This window comes from Sinohyriopsis cumingii, chromosome 11, assembly GCF_028554795.1.
Source record: "Sinohyriopsis cumingii isolate HCF-2022 chromosome 11, ASM2855479v2, whole genome shotgun sequence".
NCBI lineage: Eukaryota > Metazoa > Mollusca > Bivalvia > Unionida > Unionidae > Sinohyriopsis > Sinohyriopsis cumingii.
In genome coordinates, this window is record NC_142971.1 from 32,405,156 (window position 1) to 32,428,647 (window position 23,492).

The window sequence follows — 23,492 nt, forward strand, 5'->3', positions numbered from 1 at the left end:
ACACATTTTGAAACTGTGCTGTAATTTCGATAAGTGCAATTGCATCCTCCTTACTGCACTCAAAATGAAATAAGCATTAAATTCCATAGCGTCTTTTTGATAATTACAATTGAAAGACTTCATATTTTCCCACATTATGATTTCAAACATTCAAATACAGAAACAGAAACACATTTGCAGATGTCAACACGCTTCCCCCATGCTTATTAAATCTCGTGTATTTCATGTGGAATCGTCACATACAAATCCAGTCCATAATCACGAAATTTCCTAAAATCGAGAAAAATACCAAAATCTATTCATTCCAGATCAAATGGAAAAGTTCTTGCAGTGCACATTCATTCACAATATGACTCCAAATTTCAATTTTAACTAGACAAGCCATTTTCTTTCGAAAGTTATGTCGAGCGCACGACTAAGTTCAAATTTATCTGGGCGGAGTTATATGCGCAGTAATAATGTTGATTTGTGTAATGATCATCATCATCTTTATTTCCTTCCATGGAAGATTACATGATATAAGAATAAATTATCTGAATACAATCAATAAATATTATTTTTTTTTAAAATTATATATTAGAATACAAATTCTTACACAATATCAGTCAACAAAGTGTTCGTCAATTGCATAAGTTGCAAGTTTCAGTACCTTATTTACAGAAGATAGCTGCACACTGCATGACAAAGTATGCTGCATACAATTCGAATAGCTTGGAGTTTTCTTTGTCGATTACTCCTGATGGTAACCTTTTACCTAAAAGATACTGTAGTTGCAGCTCATCTTCTGCATTAAATAACGTAATGTGCAGGCTCAGGGGAAATTTATCAGTAAGGAAATCCCAGAAAGAATTTCTAAAGTTCGACATATAAGGGCAACTAACACAACAATGAAGTATCAAGTCTGTATAAACATTCCCACATCTAATACACATATCAAGCTGTGTTTGTGGAACAGCAGCCCATAGTTTAGCTACATATGTAAATACCTTAGTTTGTTGTCTTGTTTTAGCCGACTGCCACACTGAGGCAGGTCGTAGGTATTCGTGTATCGAAGAGAATCTATCAAAATCTGCTTGATTAGACATACGAACTCTCCAGAGGCTATTTTCAAGACCAACAATTTTTGACCTTACAATTTCTTTCCAATTATGTTTATCTGGAATTTCAGAATGATGTAAGTAATCAGTTAGATACCCGAGCAAGTCAAACTTCTTTGAGGTATAATATAAATTTGAAATTAACCCGTAGCTTGACATGCATCCGTTCAAAATGAAGTGACATAACGCAGCGTTAAACACACGTTTAGTATGTACATTAGCAGCAGAGAGGGGGACAGACCACTTAAGGGAGTGGTCACCCTTGTGTTTGGACCCCAAAAAATAGTGACCCTTCATAGAGGTCAATACCACATCGACGATTATTGTTTGTCCCAAACAGAATTGTAGACGAGCCCTCTCTGCTGCTATGTTATTCAGAATAATCCTGGGAATCTTCATCTGAATCCTGGGAATCTTCATCTGAATCTTGGGAATTTGTTTTATGTTTCAAGTAATATTCAAGTTCTGATGGTGGTTTTTCTATTTTTGGATTTATGTTCTTTCTTTTTCTGTAATATATCATTAAACTTCTGTATCGATCTCCACCGCAATTTTTGCAAATCTGATATAATCCTCTAACACCGTTGTTACAACCAACACAACTTCGTGGACCAGCATGAGGGTTTTTCTTTATAAGATGATTATGTTTTTTACAATATTCTCCACGACATTTTTTTTATCACATTTGTTAGTGGTTCCTTGACACAACCACGCACAGTTGTTCATTATATTAATGATATCTATTTAATTCAATTTAATTTTATCATCACCCCTCTCTGCTGCTCATCAGAAACGTTAAAAGATTTTATCAAGACCCACACGATATCTTGTTCTTGGATCATGTAAATTTATTGTTATAAACCCATGCGGAGTAGCTTGCGCTCGTGAGAAGAAATTTCTGAATTTAATTATATCCATGTCACCACCACACCAAGTTTGATGAATGTTTCGCAGCGTGTGTGTGTCTACACCATTAAACACAACTAAATTGTTGCAGTTGTCCCTGATCACTTTTGGTATTTGTGTATATCGTTGAGTAACATAGATCACATCTGTATTTTTATGTCTACCTCGGGAAAATATTCTGGCTGGATTTGATTGTTTATCTAGCATCACATCGTCGTATACAACTAGATTATTAATAAATCCGTCTAAAACATCTGCGGACGGTGCTTCATCAATATCGGTTATAAACTCTATAACATCATTACCCTCGTCCAGTAATCGCGCGTTTTCACTGAAATCTTTAAGTACATCATAACATCGTTGATCATCAGCGGATGGTGCTACTAAATACAATTTATCCCATTTCAACCATCTCATTATCAAATTAAGTAATAATTGCGTCTTACCCGATCCAGATGGTCCTATGATAATCATTCTGATGGAGTTCGGTAGCGCAGGATGATGTTTAACTGGCTCTCGTCGCCGAGTTGCTGAGAAATCAATTATATCCATATATATTATATCATGGGTTTATATTGTTTACGCTGTAGAGTTAAAACTCCAACTGTTGATTTAGCTAAAGTTATAACAAAAAATAAAAAAATAGCGTATGGTGGAAAATGTTCTGTATGCGGTAGGAAGAAATTTTCGTTTTTAGCTAATAAGCGCGGTGGTGATATTGCTAATTTGATGTCAAAGTTTCCAGGTGCTCCATGGGCTAAATACATCGGAGAAAAACATCTACCAGGATATAATTATTGAGGTCCTGGTACCAGACTTGATATCAGGCTCGATAATCAAGATCAACCAAAACCAGGCGAGGAACCAATAAACGCTATTGATCGAGCTTGTCACGCTCATGATGTAGCTTATAAAAGTAAAAATCTACAAGATAGACATATTGCAGATGTGAAATTAATTCACGCGCTAGATTCCATAAAAAATAAAAATATCAAAGAAAAATTAGCTAATTGGTTAGTAAGATCCGCGATGAAAAGTAAATTAGCGCTTGGGGCTGGTAATATATAAATGGAATCAATTTATTATTCACCGGGAGGATACTGGAGAGGCAAAGCAGCAATTGGTAAACTTGCTGATGCAGCAGCCGTTAAACATTCTACTGCTAGCGCGTGGTTATCTAAACAAGCAATATGGCAAATTTATCTACCACGTCCTAAACAAATTAAGTACGCGTATTTCGATGTCAGTGTTCCTAATGAAGTTCATCAAGCTGATATTCTGTTTTTACCGCATGATACTGTGCGTGGAAAAACGTACAAGTACGCGTTAACCGTAGTTGATGTTGCAAGTAGATATAAAGAAGCAGAACCGTTATCGACGAAAACGTCATCTGAAGTAGCCGATGCGTTTGAACGAATTTATCAACGAGGTGGTGGACCACGAGGTGGTCTACGATGGCCACAGCTACTACAGGTTGATCCTGGCAAGGAATTTCTTGGTCCAGTATCATCGTTGATGAAACAACATAATACCAAAATACGACGAGGACATACTGCAATTCACCGTGATCAGGCAATTGTTGAGCGATTTAATCGAACACTTGCCGAGCGGTTATTTGGATATCAATACGCGAGGGAATTTATTCAGGATAAAAGATCTCGCGAATGGGTTGCAAGATTACCAAACGTGATAGCTGCATTAAATAATGAGATTACACGAACAACCAACATGAAACCCATTAATGCAATTACGAAAAAAATATACCAACACAACGAAAAGATGTTGAAAAACAGAAAATATTGGGTGATGTCACAGTCAGATATTTATATGAGCCTGGTGAACTTGAAGGTGGTAGCGCGAGAGCGACTGATCCTATTTGGAGTGTTACCACACACAAAATATCCACCGTGACAAGATCACCAGGTAGACCTGCAATCTGCAGATTAGATTCGGCTGCTCCTCAACGTGGATTTGTACGTGAACAACTACAAATAATCTCCGCGGATACACAACTACCACCGCGATCACTTAACTAGCACTAGCGCCAAGGGTGCCTGCACCGCGACGTCGATTACACTCGAGACAGGTCAGCATGATATTTTCTCGTGTATGACCGCGACTATTATCTTTTCTATCTACGGTAAATTGTCTTGAATCATTACTGGAATACCGCCATGACATTATACAATTACAACTTGTGCAATGATTATTCTGCTGCTGTTTTAACTCAATAATAAATTCAACGTCAAGATCAAAGTCGCGTTTATTTTTTTTATCAGATTGTTTATATCCGATTAATTTTTTTTTTATTATATCATCATCGATGATGTTAAATTTATCAACGATTTCAGGAATTATAATTCTACGTAATTGAGATATTTTTCTGACCCTCGATACCGCTAAATAAACTAAATTTGACCACGCGATGTGATCGTCTACAATCCAGACTCGTGTGTCAGAAATAGTTAATCCCTGAGACGAGTGGATCGTCATAGCGTATCCCAACACCCATGGAGATTTGTCAGCGCGTAATGCATCTTCGACCACACTGATATCAACGGCGACAATATCATTTAATACGAGATTCTGTTTTCTTGACTCTATCAAGGGTCCTGGAATATCAACATTAATATTCTGTTTTCGTGTATCTGATGGTCTATAACACAACGGTACGGGTAATTCTGAATATTTTTCTTTATGTAGTTGAAATAACTGCTGTTGTAAATCTTCTCTGATTATTTTTCTGCTTGCTACGATCAAATCGTTGGGTCTCCATAAATTTAAAAAATCGCTCATTGAGGTCTCTGAGATCACTCCACGTAATATTTCACACTGAATTTTGTTTGATTGTAATCTGATTAATTTTTTTAATTCCTTTAAATTTGCATCAAGAGCTCTATGATCATCATCTATTTCTTCGTAATAATCAACGAAATTTTTTAACCAATCATGTGGAGATGGTCCAACAAAAGGCGGCGGTTGACCATGATCGCCACACATTATTATAGCGGTATTTTTCGTCAACAACCAATCAAGAAACGTTTTTAATGTATCTAATGACACCGTACATATCTCATCCCAAATAATTATTTTAGGTATATATTTTTCTCCCATTCGTTCAGGAGTCCATGTATCCCCGCGCCACCGAAAGAAACTATGATACGTACAAGATTGTACTTGCCGTTGTTTCATCTCGCGTGCAAGTCTATGTGTGGGTGTCAGCACGATCATATCTGAATTTCTAAAAACATTAATTGCTCGAGTCGTTTTGCCGCATCCACCAGGTCCATTGAGATATACTGTCTTATATCTGGTTATTGGATCACTCAATGATGGCGCTTTCGACATTTCTGATATTTTATTACCCTTACGATAAAAATCTCTCATTGGAACATCTGCTGATTCTATGTAATTGTGTAATATTTCTTTTTTTATCCTCCACGAACCCCATCGTTCATCATTACTTGTAAATTTCATAACAGATTCTAAATATTTACTCGAAATATAAAACGAATCTGTTGCGACTCTGACTGCGGTCTTGGGAAATCTATTAATCATCGATAATAAATTTATAGAAACATAAGCCAACATGGAAGATCTTAGATGAGTATACTGTGGGGAGACGTCATTTATGTAACTAACGATTGTACCCAATTTTGTTCCGTCGGATAAATAAACACTTTCTCGATTTACAAATATATTTCTCGCTGTTGTATCAGCGATTATAAAATCGTACTCGGCATCATCTAAAATTAATCGTGCGTCATGTCTTTTATGATCATATGCACCACCTTGAGTAAATTTACCTATAATTTTTCTACCGAGATCTTTTGCGGTTTTGAGTTTAATCTCGAGAATTTTAGGAGCTTCTTTGATAATATCATCTTCGGAAACATCAGGACATTTTTCCTTAAACTCGCTAATAACTTCATCGAGATTGATATAATCTGGCATGGGCAACCAAACTTCGGTCTGCGCGTGATATGATATAATTGCCTCACTGACCACCAACTATGTCAATATCGCACAATCTAGCATATATCGTAACAAAACTATAGGTGCCCAACGTTTTTCACAAAAATGTCTGCCAAACCAAACATAACAAATCTTGTGAAGATTTTTGTTAAACTCGAATGATTCAACACAAGCAAATCCAGTCAGATCAAAATCAGGTAATGGTCCATTAATTGCCACTCGAGTCATCTCGTTTGTGGGGTGACCGAATCTTTTAAAGTACACAGAACAATCTCCATATCCTAGAAAACTTCCCGGATAACACGCAACCATATCAACCGAAATAACATCATTGTAATTATACTTGGTATTCCACAATCCACCGTGTCCGTATTCGACACAACTTGCGCGTACGTCCTCGAGTAAATCAAATCGTGTTGGTTTCCATGAATTTCGTTCTCTGGCGAAATGCGCCGCAACAGATGGAATGGTAAAACAATTAGTTAGTAATTTGTCAGTATTTTCCGCGTGCTTGCACTCTAAAAACTTATCCGCGAGATTTTTCATCTCGTCATGGAGAGATTCTGTTCGATATATTTCACCATTTGGTCTAACAAACTGATCAAATTCACCTTCCTCATTACTTTTAAATAACCATACCGATACAGGATCGTTTTTACTTATTTCGTTGATAAAATCAAACATACTATCTGCCCCAGAATTATCTGGGGGGTAAAATCTAACAGTTCGATCACGTGGAAATATTGTTACTGCGCTAGTCCATGCATGCGCGTTGTGATCAATAATATTTATTGAAGCTCCTTTCGATTTATATTTCGATTGGTACAGTACCTCCCCCGTTATTGTCGCTACAGTTATTGGAAATTTTAATAGTTTTCCTAGTTCAGCAACATCTTTTATTGTAGCACCGGTATCCTTAACCGAATCAGCCCACGAGTTTATTTTTTTACGTCTTAAATCAGTTAATCCATTTCCACGCATCGCGTTTGTAAAGTGTTCTATTACTCGTTCGGCTACACAATTTATCCTTGAAAATTTCATCGGCGCAAGTTTATCAACGTTGGTTTTTTTATTTATCTCATAAATTCCATAAATAACCGCTGTTACAGGATACGCTCGCTCATAATACGGTTTGTCAACACCCGTCAGTAGACCCGGTCTGGAATTTTTACTTAATATGACAGTTTTATTATTACCAAGGACAGGATCATATTTGTCACGGATAATCCAACTACCTGTTTCTGTTAATACAATAAATTTTACTTTGAGGAAATATTTTTGATTACCCTCGTATTCAGTGATGTAGTTAATGATAGTTGCCGCTCGCTTGTCATTCATTGTGGCGTCCTTGACAGTATTGCCTATAATCTTGAACGTTGACCATGTATGAGATGCACCATCCGTGTAAAATTCTTCCTTGGCGTCGTGAATTTTCGAGATCAGACTTTTATTTTTCGGATCAACCAGATCTCGTACTGGTAAGTCAGAAGATAATTTGTCGAGGTTGAATTTATACTTAACAGGCCTAGCTTGGGATAATTTCTCAAACTCGTTCATATAATTAAAACAAATATTTAAATAAAAAATATTATATATACAATGTCTCAATGCAGATGGTTGATGATAGGTTCAGTAAATCGATGCAATAAATCCTGTAGAGACGAATTTTGTTGGATGCACTTACAGGGCATACGGCGAGGAAGTCTAGGACCAATACCGTGTCTGCGGTGTGGTGTTGGAGTGCGAGGAAAAACAAAATTATGTGGAAAGTGCGGGGGAAAACGGTTCAGAGAGCTTAAAAGATATTATGACAAAAAAAATAATAATGGTGAAAATGCTATAAAATCCGTGGAGGATTATATATCAAGATTTCAGACAAACAATGATTTAAACAAATAATATTATTATAATGGAGCAAAATATATTTGTCCCACATCCCACAATAACAAACTATGAATCAGATCGTAATGGTATGATTAGAAATTGCAGGTTGAAGAGACCAGTTGGTTATATTACTAATGCTGGTTATCTAATGTTCACATACAATGGAAAAAAGAAACATTATCTGTGTCATAGATTTACGTACGAATGTTTCTTCGGAGTGATCAATGACGGTCTTGTGATCGATCACATTGACGGGAACACTCAAAACAATAATTTATCCAATTTACAAGCTATCACACACAGCGAGAATAATACACGTGGTAATACTGGAAGATGTAAGACAGTTTCTAGAAGGGCGGTAAATTCCACAAACACAGAAACTGGCAAAGTAATTATATTTCGTTCGATGTGTGCTGCTGCGAAATATTTTGATATTCACTCACATTCAGTACAAAAAGTAGCAGAAAATATATATAAAACCGCTTTATCAAAGAAATATAAGCAGAAAATCATCTTTCAGTATCAATAATTATCATCACCACATTATTAACTATCATCACCACATTGAATTAATTTTTTTAATTTATGTCACAGTATGTCCTCCATACACTACTGAATTTTTGATTATATAAGGGGAGATTACTTTGTAATATATAGTTTTCTTCGTAGATTTTTGATTTTTTATGATCGTAATTGGTCAGTTTAACTAATTACGTCGTAATTAATTACTCGTAGAAGCATATTTATGGTTTTTAAATATTTCCCATCATACAACATTACGAGAAATCAGGGCAATTTTACAACCGCTGTTATTGATCCGCAGGTAGCTATATACAATCAGCTTAGAAACCGTTGTTAGTGTACAGGTGCATTTCACAATCCGTTATTGATTTCTCAGGTATTTGCAGTCTGCATAATACAGATATATTCAGAAACCGCTGTTATAATTCAGAAACCGTTATTTTAATGCAGGGTAGTTATTTAAATGTAGAAATTATTATTATTATTCAGAAACCGCTATTTCAGTGTAAATATATTTGAAATTCTTTAGTTATATATTAACTTTCGAAACATATGTTTCTAACAAGATTTGATAGGTCAATCAGTATCGTATTGGACAGTGACGCTCGCGGTCCAGGATCGAATCCCATGACTGACAATTGGTCGGGTGGTTACGCATATTAGCGATTTTTATAATTAATTGGGGCACCGCCAGCCCCCCTCCGCGAGAACACCATCCTATCATGTCAAACGTGGTAGATACATGTTTTTGTATTTCCCACGGGTTGATTATTGTGGGTGGGTGTTCTCGCGGAGAAAATGGCCTCATTGCATTACATTTCATTTCATTCATTCATTCATCACATCTCATTACATATATTTCATCTCATTACATCTCATTACATACTTAATGAACCTGCTAAAAGACTCGAATAGAGGTTTCATTTCATAATATATGTTTGTGTCGTCATTCATTGCATAATGAACCTGCTAAAAGACTCGAATAGAGGTTCCATTTCATAATATATGTTTGTGCCGTCCATGCATAATGAACCTGCTAAAAGACTCGAATAGAGGTTTCATTTCATAATATATGTTTGTGTCGTCATTCATTGCATAATGAACCTGCTAAAAGACTCGAATAGAGGTTCTTCATTCATTAAATGTTCTGTGTGCCTGGTGAACTTGGTAGAATGCGATGGCAATCTGCGAGTTTTTGGCTGTGCCGTCCATGCATAATCTGAACCTGCTAAAAGACTCGAACAGAGGTTCTTCATTCATTAAATGTTCTGTGTGCCTGGTGAACTTGGTAGAATGCGATGGCAATCTGCGAGTTCTTGGCTGTGCCGTCCATGCATAATCTGAACCTGCTAAAAGACTCGAATAGAGGTTTCATTTCATAATATATGTGCCGTCCATGCATAATCTGAACCTGCTAAAAGACTCGAACAGAGGTTCTTCATTCATTAAATGTTCTGTGTGCCTGGTGAACTTGGTAGAATGCGATGGCAATCTGCGAGTTCTTGGCTGTACTGTCCTTGAAACATCCCGACGAACTCGCTAAAGACTCGATAGGGGTTCTAGGGATAATTTTTTTTTAGTTTAAACATTTATATATTATATAATGAACCACGAAAATATCGAAGACATTATTTCTGCTATCAAAAAACTAGAAGAAAACGGAATTAATATATCTGATGAACTAAATCCTGAAAAAATAATATCTGATTTTGAAACGTTGGAAAAGCTTAAGGACGAAAATAAGTACGTTCTATCATCTCAATATAAGTTCATAAAGCGGATTCAGTCAGCTATGTTTCAGTCACTGGCTATGGTGAGCGATGATCAAGTAAATAAATTTGTTCCTCTTTCTGTCGCAGTAGAAAAGGTCAGATCGCTGTTATCACACGAGTACGAAACGAATAAAACAATCAGTACCCGCATAAGATACTTAAGAAAAATTATATCAGCGGGAAACGACCAAAGCACCCCTGTCTGAATTAATTATTTATTTATTCTGACATTATATTTATTCTGAAATATTTTATTTATTCTGAGATTATATTTATTCTGAGATTATATTTATTCTGAGATTGATGGGTTGGTTGGTACTCAGGATCATGCAAACCAATCAATTTCGTAATTTTGATGGGTTAGTTGATACTCGGATTTATGTAAAATGATCAAATTTGCAATTTTGATGGGTCAGTTGGTACTCAGATTTATTATATTTATTCTGAGATTATATTTATTCTGAAATATTATATATTTATTCTGAGATTGATGGGTTAGTTGGTACTCTGAATCATGCAAACCAATCAATTTCGTAATTTTGATGGGTTAGTTGGTACTCAGATTTATTATTTATTTTATTTTCTGAATTATCCATCAGATCGTGGGGGTAAGTTGCTTGATTCTCTAATTGATTTCAATTGAATAAAATACCAAAACCAACAAAAATTAGAAAAAATCAGTAAAACTAGCTCAAATATCAGTAAAATTAGCTCAAATATCAGTAAAATTATTTCAAAAAATATGTAATTTTTTTACTGATTTATTGGTTTTTACTGTTTTTGATATTTTATTCAATTAAAATCAATTAGAGAATCAAACAACTTACCCCTACGATCTGATGGATAAAATCACCCAAAATGGGTAAAATACCCATCAAAAACACGAAATTTGTTAATTTTTCACTGAAATTCAGAAAAAAATAAAATATTTCTGATAAAATAAAATATTTCTGATAAAATAAAAATAAAATAAAATAAAATATTTCTCATAAAATAAAATAAAATAAAATATTTCTGATAAAATAAAATAAAATAAAATATTTCTTTATCCACTCCTTATTTTATTCATTCTGGAATATTATTTTTTTAAGTTGATCGACTTTAATGCAGGAATGTGCATAATTTAGAATCTGATCTCTGCTACAAATGATCTCGATAATATGTTTTTGACGGAGCTCATCTAACTGTTCCTGTGTTAATAAGAAATCCTCACCTCCGTATTCATCAATAACTAAATTAACGTTAAATTGCTCCATGTTTTGTGAAAACGCTGTTCTGATGGCGGTTTCAAGTATTTCTTTGTCGTGCATAAAAACCCTCACGTGTTGGTACATTATATAATATTTACTTGATTAATTTAGAATCGAAGATTCTTGATCAAAGATCTACGATTTCACATACAGATTTATCACAAGCTCCTCTCCACGTACGTCAATTAAGCGATTGAGGTGGTCTGTGAGCTTAAAATTTATTCGTGTTAACATATTATTGTGATACCGCAGATAAACAGGATTAGTTGGTTCTTGCACGATTAAACTTCCGGGGGAAACTTGTGGTGTAAATGTATATAAAATGTATCCTTGTTGAGCCTGATTTGATCTTCCGAGATCTATTTGATAGCTGCCATCGACTACGTCACAAACCAGACTGACCACGATAGTGCTGGTTATATTAACGATTCCCGGAGAAACGTGTCTGCCGCCGCCATGTGGATCATTTTTATGTCTTAAAACAGTTGGAGGTGGTGCTATTTTTCTCCATGCATCATGTATTTTAGGAAAATATTCATCAATGACATCATTGACAGATTTTCTTAATTTATCCGGATTATAATCAGGGAACTTAAACGTTACAATGTCAGCTTCGGATATTTTGTACTTAGTTGCGAAAAATCTTCTATGATCGCCTGATGATTCAAAAACCAGGTTTATGATTCTATTATGAAAATATTCAATAGTATCAGCTATATTATTTAAAATTTCTACTCGTTTAATAATTTCTTCACGCGTAGATGTCACATCGAACAAATATTCATGAAAGAGGATACGTAAATCAACCAGTTGTTCCTCATGATCTGAATTTACGATATGAATGACATTATTGATATTCAAATCGTAAAACGAATTACCGCCATCAACGTTGTGTAAGATCCAGTAGTACTCACCGGTTTTATCGACACGAAATTGATCCCGTTTATCCCATACACGTTTTTCTATGTTCCACCAGAAACTTGTATGATTCATTTTAATATTATGATGAAAACTTTTCGATGATGTAAAATCAGATTTTTTTGGTTCTGGTGGTACTTCATACACGGGGGGAACATCCGGCCAACCTAGTACGGATCTTATCGTGGATTGATAAATATCAACGACGTAATCGGGAGAATGTATCTCAACCGTCGAAGATAGCGTCAGTTCATGAACGTTAATTGATATTTTTGCTTCTTTTCCGGTTATTGATTTTATTCTACGTTGAAATTCCTCATTGATATCTTCAATCTCATAACTACCAGTGGGTATTCCAACATCTATCCAGTCAGGAGTACCATCTGGTTTGTTCTTGTTAGCAAATACGAGCGAATTATTTGCTGATGTACCATGAAATGATTTTGATCTGATATTTGGCCGTCTGTAATATACCCGTAATTGAGCTAACGCTATTTCTTTTACTGGAATTGCAGTAGGAAAATTAATACTAAATTCAGGATTAGATGAACTTACCGAGATCATCGTTATCTTTGGCGGAGTTGTGTTAGTCACGATCTGCTGGAGTAATTCTGTCATTATTAATATTTGCATCTTTAATACCGATACCTTCGTCGTATATTTTAGTCATCATTGAAAACTCGAAATCAGATATAATTCCATCACCGAGGCTCGCTGATAACAACGAGGATAATTTCGAGTATGCTACCGTCGCTGTGTGTAATTTTATCATGCAATCGGATAATTTTTCGTTCGTACAAGTACATATTTTTTTTGCGATGATATTGAGCACACCTGCAATCGTTGTTGCCGCTGAAATACAAATAGTTACAGCTACTGGTGCCATCATTGTCATCGCTGATAATATAACACCCGTTCCAGCAACAACAGTGGATACTGAATAAACAATTACATCAACGATAACTAATCGTCGTCGATATTTTTTTACTTTTACTGTATATTGTTCGACTTGATCTTTCAGCGCCGCCTGCCATTCACGCGCTTGATTGTACCTGTATTGTGCACCGTCCATATATTTTTATGCAGTAACCAATTGAGGTGTTTCAGCTACAAATTCCAAACACCACCAGTAAGATGTTGCGGTTAATTTCTTATCAGCTGCTTCCAGAATAAATATTTCTTCGGCTCCGCTATTTAATATAATAGATACAACCCCGGAAAACCTGTCGGTGGAATGACGCCATGGAAACGTTGTGAAGATCTCAAATCGCGCAGCACTGAACACGGACAGCCTGTACACACCAGTGACTGATGCGATATATTTGATTGTATTATTTTGCTGCGACCATGTTGCAAATCCCGATGATACCGTGTACACGATGTTTGTGATATGTCCGGGAGTTATTCCAGCTGAAATTTTAATCAGACCGGTTTTGTTAACGATCTCAGGAATCCCCGCTACGATGTTTTGCTGTGTTTGTTTGATCGTGTCAATGTTGGTCTTGATATCTTGCTGTGTTTGTTTGATCGTGTCAATGTTGGTTTTGATATCAACGAGTTTTATGTCAACGACAAGCGGAGTGCCGAAGAATTCTTCTGTGGTTCTTTGATGGTTTCTGCGAAATCTTCCAAAAGCGCCCACGTGAACGTCATACTCAGCCCGTAACGTGGATAATTTATTATCTACTGTACCATAGCTAATGTCAACCTACTTTTTCGTTGCTGCGTCTTCGTCGGATGTTGGATCTCTTAAAACTACTATTTTGTTTCCGTTCATGCTGAGTTCGCCCGTCATTGTGTCGCCGGTATTTTTCACACGATTAGCAACGCTTCTTCCAATTTCATCTCTGATGGTTGTAAATGATACACTCGAATCTTTGATTCTACCACCGTCAGTGAACACAGGAATATTATCTGTAACTGCACCGAGTACTCGTCGAACTATATCATTCCATTTAATATTGCTCGTTTTTAGTTTACCATATCGATCTTGAAAAATAACAACCTCATCTGGGTCAACTCCAGCCAGGTTCATAATATCAGCGAGGTCATCTTTAGTCGCATACTTCGACAGATCAACATCGCCGGTTTTGTTCTTAACGCGTGAAGATCTTCCGTAAATATCAACCATTATAATAAGACATGTTGTTTAAAACGCTTTACGCGAAACGAATCTGTTACTTGTATAATCATGCACGACTTTATGTGGTGGTTTGGATGATTTTGATATAGCGTCGAGTACATTAATTACTTCACGGCCGCATATTGGCGGATCTGTCATTGTTTGTGTGGGTAGCGTTGAATACCAAACTCTGGAACCAGAGGTTCTTGCGTGAAGTGGTGCGACATACTTGATAAATTCAGCAGGTGGAGCTAACCCGTACGAATCAAAATAAACGATTCCACGTGGATCAACCGCGTATGATACCCAATGAGTACCGGGTCCAAAACGTTCATCGAGATTAATAATACCTGTTTCGAGTTTGTTTGGTTGTTTTGGTAATTGATCTCGAATAAAAACACCTCTAAAGGCTTTTATTTTTAATTTTTTAGCTGCATCAAGTAAATCAAAATTTGATGCTGGAGTATCTAACGTGGAAGCCTCAGACCTCTCCCCCAACGAGATCCCGGTAATCTTAGACCGCGTCCTTTTTTTTTGTATCCACTTCCAGTTGCTTTCTTTAGAGCCATTCCAGCAGCTGTTCCAACAGCACCTAACGCGGCTGCTTTTGCTACGGCTGGAACAGCAGCAGCTATTAACGCTGGAATAGCCGCAAGAAGCGGAAATATACCACCGGACTTAAACATGTCTTTGATGGCGCTCGGGGAAAGATGGAATTGAACTCCAGTTTTTGATTCCAGGGCTTTATTGAAATGTTTAATCTGATTATTTGTCAACGATAATTTGTTTGGACCACCACCAATTTGATCTCGTTTTAGTGATATTTTAGTTCCGCATTTGTTGGCGGTTTTTGATTGAAGCTTTTTTACCTGACCAGGAGTCAGAGTAACATTAACATGACCATACGACATTTTTATATAAAATATATTTTTCTAAATAACACGATTAAAGATTTTCCACCGGTGCATCAACGACCCTCATTCGACCACTACCGCCTTCAAGTAACATGGCCTTATCGCTAAGTATGACCGCGATTGCTCTATAATCAGCACCACCTGTATTCCGTGTTGCTTTAAGATGTATATCAACAACAGATTGTTTTGATAGATCAAGATGCTCCAATGAAAAATAATAAATCGGATATAAAGTTCTGAAATCTAATTGTGATATTTGCAACCCAGTATCTATATTTTGATCACGTCCCATGAACGACATTAAACGATGATATGCACGCGCTATGTGATTTTGTTCATAATTAAGCTGTATATTCTCTGCTGGTTCTTGTTGTCCATTTATCCGTAAAGAAATATCTGTGATACCTAGTTTGTCAAATATCATATGAGAGTGAGTTTGTGAGTTTAATCGATTGTGGTTCTGAAACGCAATAAAAATATGTCGCGGTGCAAAAACACCCTGTTGTGATGCTATATGCCATGTAAACTGACCGTTAACGTTAGTTTGCATACTGTCTGTGCTTGTTGTTAACCATGACAATAAGGATTTACCACCAGTGTCCATGAAAGAAATTAACTTTTGTTCTACTGCGATCGTTGGAGTCATTACCGGCATCCATAGTGAAAGTTTAGACAATATTACTTTACCAGCATCACCAACAGGTCTCCACAGAGCATCGTTATCATCACCTTTTCGCACAAGAGCAACCGTGTGTCTAGCTCCAAAAATAACCTTCCTAAAATTTCTACAAAATCCAAAAATATGCGATAGTGGAATTGCACATGAGAATCTTCTATTGCCAGTAGACAACATATTTCTACGTGCTGAAAATCCCAGGTTGAAATTTTCGCTTGCACCATGAACCACTGGCCACACATCAGCATCAGCGTTATCGGCAAAATTTCTTGGTCGTCTTATATTATACGGATCGCTTTCAGGGTTATTGGAGTTATCTTTCACAAACATCATTGCAGGGCCTGCTGATCTTGTATAATCATCAGAATATCTTGCTAATCCTATTATTGTTGTAGCAACGTCGACATCTTTCTGGATCGATTCGATATTTTTTCCATCGATCATATAAGTGGCGCTATCAAACAGTGCCATGATCCCGTTGTTGACAAAACCAATTTTTACTGCATCTGCATAATTAATGTCATCCGTTTTTATAATTGTACCTTCTACCTCAAGAAAAGCCTCAGCGGGTAAAAAGTATCTACTTGTATCATGAACTTGTAGTTCAATTCTTCCACGTTGATTTGGTATTCGTGCTTCATAAGAATAAAACTGATAATCACGTACTGATTCATCTTTAAGGACAGGTGCTTCCATGTCAAATGCTGTGTCTGATTCACGCTTAAACATTTTATTATAATTATTCTCGTCTAACACGAAAACCGGGTTTAGAAATTCCACTTCCTGATATCATGCTTGAAATATTATTCCCTGGTTCACTGAGTCTTTGATCTGCTATCAAATTTAATTCTGCTTCTTCAGATATCGCCGCTAGTTTTTGATTTGCAGCCTGATTTATTATTCTGCTGACATCTGCTGGCATAATTTCAGTACTTGCCAGTTTCACCGGTGATTGTTGTTTTCGTCGCAATAATCGTGCTAATCTTTCTTTGATCGCTGAGAATGCCTTACCAGCAACATTGACAATTGCTCCAGGAGCTTTATCACGAACAATATCAATAGCTTTCATCGATAATTGTTTTGCAATAGGTGCTACTTTTGGGGCTATCCTTGTAAATAATGCCTGAATAACATCACCAAGTCCATCTCCGTAGGTAGCTCTGTAGATTGGTAATCGTGAGTTTACCGCTCTGACCTGTACAGGTTTGCGATGATTATTATGTATGATCATCTTATTTTTATTTACCATTTATCTAACAACTAGTCATCAGCAAGTTCATCGATAAGTTCTCGGTAAACGCCGATATCCATGATACCACCTTGAAATAATCGCCGACAAATATCAGATGCTTCATTAATTATTTCTGGTGAATTATTTCCGGCACGTTTTCCTCCTATGAGAACCTCTAACCGTGACACGTCATTGATGATATTATCAGGACATAAACCAGATCCTGTTTTAGGTTCATCTTGAGGTGTTTTAAATACTGGTGGTTGCATTACCGGAGCAAGTACTTCAGTGATGACCGGGGGTCATTTTTTCGAAATTCAGGTGGTGTATCTACCGGCGTAAATGTCGTTGCTGGCGCAGAAATTTTTTTACGTTGTAAAGGTGGAGGAAGTTGATACTGGGAGAATTCTTCTTGTTCTAGTTGTTTTATTTGCTCTCCATAAAGTCTTCTTATTTCTTGATGAAGATTTATATATTCAAAATCATTTTTTCTAACTTGTTTTTTATTTCTATATACACGATATATCCATTTAATAAGATCATCATCACTTACTTTTTCATAACCAGGTTTTAAAATTATAGATTTATTTAATATACTAATTAATATTTTTTCAGGTAGTTTTTCTCTTTTAGTATTTCTAATATCTTCGATAAAACCTTCATTAAATCTTGCAATCAATTCTACGTTTTCTTTTTTTGGTTTTGGTGCACGCTCTTTTTGCACGTCGGCGACTTCAGTACGAAGTTTTCCAATACTTTCAAGTATTTCTTCACCGACAGGTGGAGGTTGAGCCGCAGCTATTTCCCTGGCTATGCCAGGTGGAAGATCTCGTAAAATCTTCTTTGTCTGTTTAGTTCTTCTTGCTATTTTTTCAGCTTGTTCTGCTGTTTGTTTTGATACCGGAAGAAGATCCTCTTTGATGACTGTTGTAACTTGTTCAGTAGCTGCAGTGACGGGCTTAAACAGTTTTTTTAGTGTCTTCTTCGTACTCAACTTGTGCTTCTTGTTGCGCTTGTAGATTTTTTCTAAATGAATCTCGCACGGGAAGAAATTTTTTAATTGCTTCTAATCGTTCTCGTGCTGTTCTTGCAGTATGAGATTCTGGATGTACCATTATTTTTAATATAACAATCTTTTAATTAATAGCAGCAGAGAGGGCACCTACCAATGTTGGTCGTCCAGTAATTAAACAAAAAAATAAATAAACATGTAGAGTACTTTATTTTTCAGCTACCTTTTCGATGGGGTTTTATTGATGGGGTTGGTTTCAACAAAAAATAAAATCATCTCAATGAAACGTTTATTTGTGAAAATCTGGACCTTTCTACGTGTTTTTTTTTTGTTGTTTGTTTTATTTGTTTGTCGGAATTCTATGGTCTGTTCGCCCTCTCTGCTGCTACATTGTTAGGCATCAAACACAATCTGTGTAAAAATATCAATTTTCTTCTATCAATTTCGGACTGCGCTGATGTCCATCCTAGCATTCCCAGGGCAATGTCTGATCTTGTATGTATTGGAAAACCTTGTAAATGTTTGGCAAAATACCTCAGAGTTTTATCCAATAAAGCGAGGTCACTTTTTGAAATGTTACACCATAATTCACTTCCAAAAAACATTGAAGGGAAAATTACCTTTTTAATTACATTTGCAGCAACCAAAGGATTTAAACCCTTCGGTTTAATGCCAATACCAAACAGACCGTGAAAAGATTTTTTTCCCTTTCTTGCATGCATCGAGTATTGCGTCATGCGACGTCAGCTTTGAGTTATACTCATTCATATTTTCCCATACAAATGCAGTAAACTATAAATACAAATATGCTCGAGTTAGTACAGACATGTGATCAAATGCAAAGTCACTTAAACCTTGTATTTCTAACATTTTTGTAGAAATGTATGCACACTTTGAGAACAAAATTCTAAAATGGCATGGACAGAAATATATTTAAAAAATCGCTCTTCTCAATGCCAACTTGATAAATATTCGGGAGGAATTCCGACAGATGAGTCATCCAGAATGGATGCCAGAGGAGACATCGGACTGGAAGAAGGCCGCTACAAAACATACTTTGACGCTCAAAGTCTCCACCAAGAGATAATGGGAAAATGAAATATTCGCTTCCTCCAGCGCCCGACTTGGGAGTGCAACCATTGTTATGAAAGTGGTTAAGATCAAATGGCAATTTACAGGGCCACCCAAATATCTTGAAAACAGAGATACTATTCTTAATTGCCAAATACATTCTATTGTTTTGTGTGCTGTGTATGTATGTATTTAAGTATGCGTGTATGTTGTTAACAAACTAAAACTTAAAACACCAATTGTCCTGTCTCTTGTAGCGTGGGTTTGTACGTAAGGATACAGTAGTGCTTCTGTAAACACTTTCTACCCTTCCTTGTGTGTGTCAGTATGTGTATAAATACACTTCCTACCCTTCATTGTATGTGATCATATGTATAAACGCGTTAAGGTAGGATATCTATAAATATTTTCTACCCTCCATGTGAGTGTCATTGCATGTTTGTATTAAAGTGTGTGTACATAAACACTCATTACCATATCGTGTGTGATATTATGTTTGTATGTAAGGACATAGTTGTTTGTCAATAAGCACTTTCTACTATTCCTTGTATGAGTGATATCAAGTTTGTGTGAAAGTATATGTATATAAATACTTTGTACCGTATTCGCTAGATGGTAGGGTGTGTATTTGGATAGTATATTATAATTTTAAGATTAAATTTTTCCTTTGTCCACATAAATTGTTAACTCTTTTTTTCCTATCACCATTGTAACATTATCATTCCCGACTGAAAATGACTATTAGAAATGTAACATTAAATTTTCCTTTGTCCACATAAATTGTTGACTCTTTTTTTCCTATCACCACTGTAACATTATCATTCCCGACTAAAAATGACCACCCTTATTTTCTTAATCATTTTAACATTAACATTTCCGTTTGAACCCGTAAATCATTACTCTATAAATACATGCAAAACCAATGGGTAATGTTAACAAAGGATTTCCCATACGTTCTTATTATTATATTGAAGACCATTCTGACACTCTAATTATGAAAGTCCAATTGAGGTCAGCCATTTCTAACAACGTTACCATTTACTCACAATGTTAAACCTATGGGCGCCAATATAATTATCATTTGACCCAGCAGCATCTCCAACATGTTAACCTATGGTTCTATATTATTATTATTATGACATGACCTCCTCCCACAGCTAAACGCAATGTTATAACAACACATGCCACACATTCCTCTGGAAATAGGCAATATATACCAGTCCACAGAGCCTTTAAGAGCGTTTGAAGAGACGGAGAACATACATATCGATTACGCCCCATTACCCTAGGTATATTTAGTGGCGTATTGTGCCTTTACACTTTGCAAAGTAGGACAAATGTTTTCACTTTATTGTGCCTCTTTTTTAAAGAATACAATTTACGATAATTTTGAACGCACAATTTATAGAACATACCGGTCGAAGTGGGAACTAAATCGATCTATAAGATAAAATGTTTGTCCCCGGTTTAAGGCTGGTTTTCTTTAAAAACAAAGTCTATTAACATAAGTGAGAAATTAATAAACGTTTTATCACTTTACCTTAGTATGTTCGCGGATATAAAGCAGCCCACCGTCAAAATATAATAATCACTGGAGAGGTTGAATGACCTTCTATATAGCCCTGTCTTCCCAACAGCAGATAGCACTCGCAACGGCCAAAGTACATTCATGGTCAAAATGTCGTCTGCATACCAGTGTATGTAGTTTGCCTGCCAGAGCTTCGGTGTTATGACCTGGTGATTCGGCTATCCATGATATCCAGTAGCAGCCGAAAGATTTACAGTGCAAAGTAACTAAACTTTGTACACCTACACATTTGTCTATAATGTGTACGTTGCGGTCTACAACTACAAATAAGATGAATAGTCATAGCTCATTCCATATCATCATATGCCTAAACGGCCTGTGAGGACGCTTGTTAAAACAAAAAATCAATGGAATGGTGGATAGTACAATCACAGGAGTCTGACGTTTTATCAGTGAAGTACGACGAAATCTCTGACAACATGAAATCACCTTATCGGCACAGGTGCTCGACGCGAGCTTGATGTTAAGAAAAATATAATAATCTAAAGGGAAAAAAAATCATACAGAGTGACAAAAGTACCCTAGATTACCCCCATGACCCGTTCTGACATAGGACCCTCTCTATCATGAAAACTTCGCGAAAATCGCACGTTTCGCAGCCCGTAATTTCAGTTTGGTACAACGCAGAAAAGTCAATTATGGCTTGATAGATAGAAAAATATCTCAGAAGTAAAACAAGCCATATAGTATGGACGCGTGCCTTTAAAGTCAGAAATAGCAGAAGGAAATCGAGGATCATGGGTGGAGCGAAGTATTTGGAAGTTCCGTACCTTCTCTCATATATTATGACAGAGAGGGTCCTATGTCAGAACGGGTCATAGGGGTAATCTAAGGTATATTTGTCACTCTGTATGATTTTTTTTCCTTTAGATTATTATTTTTTTTAACATCAAGCTTGCGTTGAGCACCTGTGGTGCAAGCGTGACCACAACCTTCCGCTCGATTCGACTTTTCTTACGCGTTTAACTATCTTTAGATCCTGCCAGTGTTTGCTTTATTGGTGATCACCTTGTTATCAGCAAGTATGAATTTCACTCATGTTAAACATAATTGCTTTTAGACTCCCATCTAACTGTCCAGTTATAATGCCCCTATTTCAGTTCCCTGTGTTTGAAAGCTAGCTTTATATATGGGATTTCTATATTGTATTGGGCATAATAGATTGTAGCTCTATATTTTGTACCAAAAGAAGATTAGCTGACTGTTATTGTGATGTGTTTGATTGACAGGCACTCCAAATACATTGTCTGAAAAGTGTTGTGATTTTTTACAAGAATGCTGAGTTTTATCTTGAAGATGGAGTATGTAATATAATCAAGACTTCCAAGAGGTAGAAATGGTAAGAATTATGTATTGTTTGTATTCAGTATTATGTAATATCACTAACTCAGTGTATCACACACACACACACACACACACACACACCTTCTATTGTAAGCTCTATATATATATATATATATATATATATATATATATATATATATATATATATATATATATATATATATATATATTGAAAATGTAGAAATATAATAGCATTATACCAGTAATTTCCAACTGATTATATTATCAATTCAGTTTAACAGCTTAAATTCAATAGCAATTCAAAAACAATAAGTTAATTTCAATAACAGTGTTCTCTCCAAAATCCACAAATCGAGAAACCCAGAGTTCATGTCGCATTAATTCTCATTTTTGTCAATTATTATTCTAGTTGCGGCAAGAAGTTCTTAAGGCATGACTATGTAAGTATATTAGAAGTGTATTTTCATTAGAGAGTAGTACTTTATTGCTCAATTTATATTAGAAGTAACATTGATAGAGACTATGGTAATTAGCATATATGTTTGTAAATGAACATGGAATTTTATAAAAGCATTTAATCATACAGTTGATCATAACTGGCACCAACCTTGTGTAAATAGCATTCAGGCAACAAGTTGAAGAAATTGATATGTGGTCATATTTGTTTGTATTTTATATTTCTCTCCATTTCTCATCTCCTTGATAAGTCATAATTGTAGTCTTTTATCTTCCAATATATAAAATCCAGTACCAAACTTCTAACTTTATATTTTAAGCAAATATCTAGTTTGACTGAATTATTGACGTCAGATAGTTCAATAATTTAATTCTTCAACAGGTTTCCATATGTATACCGTCACTGGAGTTTCAATATTTCAATAAAATCGAAGATGGAACTTTCATAGCCATAGATGATCTTGTAAAGTTCCTTAAATCTAACCATTCAATTCATGACAGGAAAAAATATTGCGAAGATGAACATATTTTTCAAGAATTACAGAGACATGATACTGGGATAATCCAGAGAGAAGAGAGAAAAAATGGTTTTGTTATCGTATTTCTTTTGATATATGTTTTATGACTATGATGACTTCCAGGTTTGCAAAGTGATACGTGATGAACTCTTAGAACAACAAAAACAGTCTGTATCTTCAAACAAATCGAACAAACCAATATGGAACCCTTATCAAAAACTAGCGTTTGTTGAAATTTTAAGTTTGGGTCTGTATGAAGAATCAATTAAAAAGCT

The 23,492-nt window shown here is 35.8% G+C and overlaps 1 protein-coding gene across 1 annotated transcript in view; it reads right to left on the minus strand.

Annotated features, from left to right (window-relative positions):
- LOC149787870 (monocarboxylate transporter 12-like) overlaps nt 1-21,249 on the minus strand; it is a 71,255-nt gene extending 50,006 nt beyond the window's left edge. Inside the window, exon 1 of the mRNA XM_089974103.1 lies at nt 20,891-21,249. The gene's annotated coding sequence lies outside the window, so the exon portion shown is untranslated. The remainder of the gene's footprint in view (nt 1-20,890) is intronic.
- Nucleotides 21,250-23,492: the final 2,243 nt, after the last annotated feature.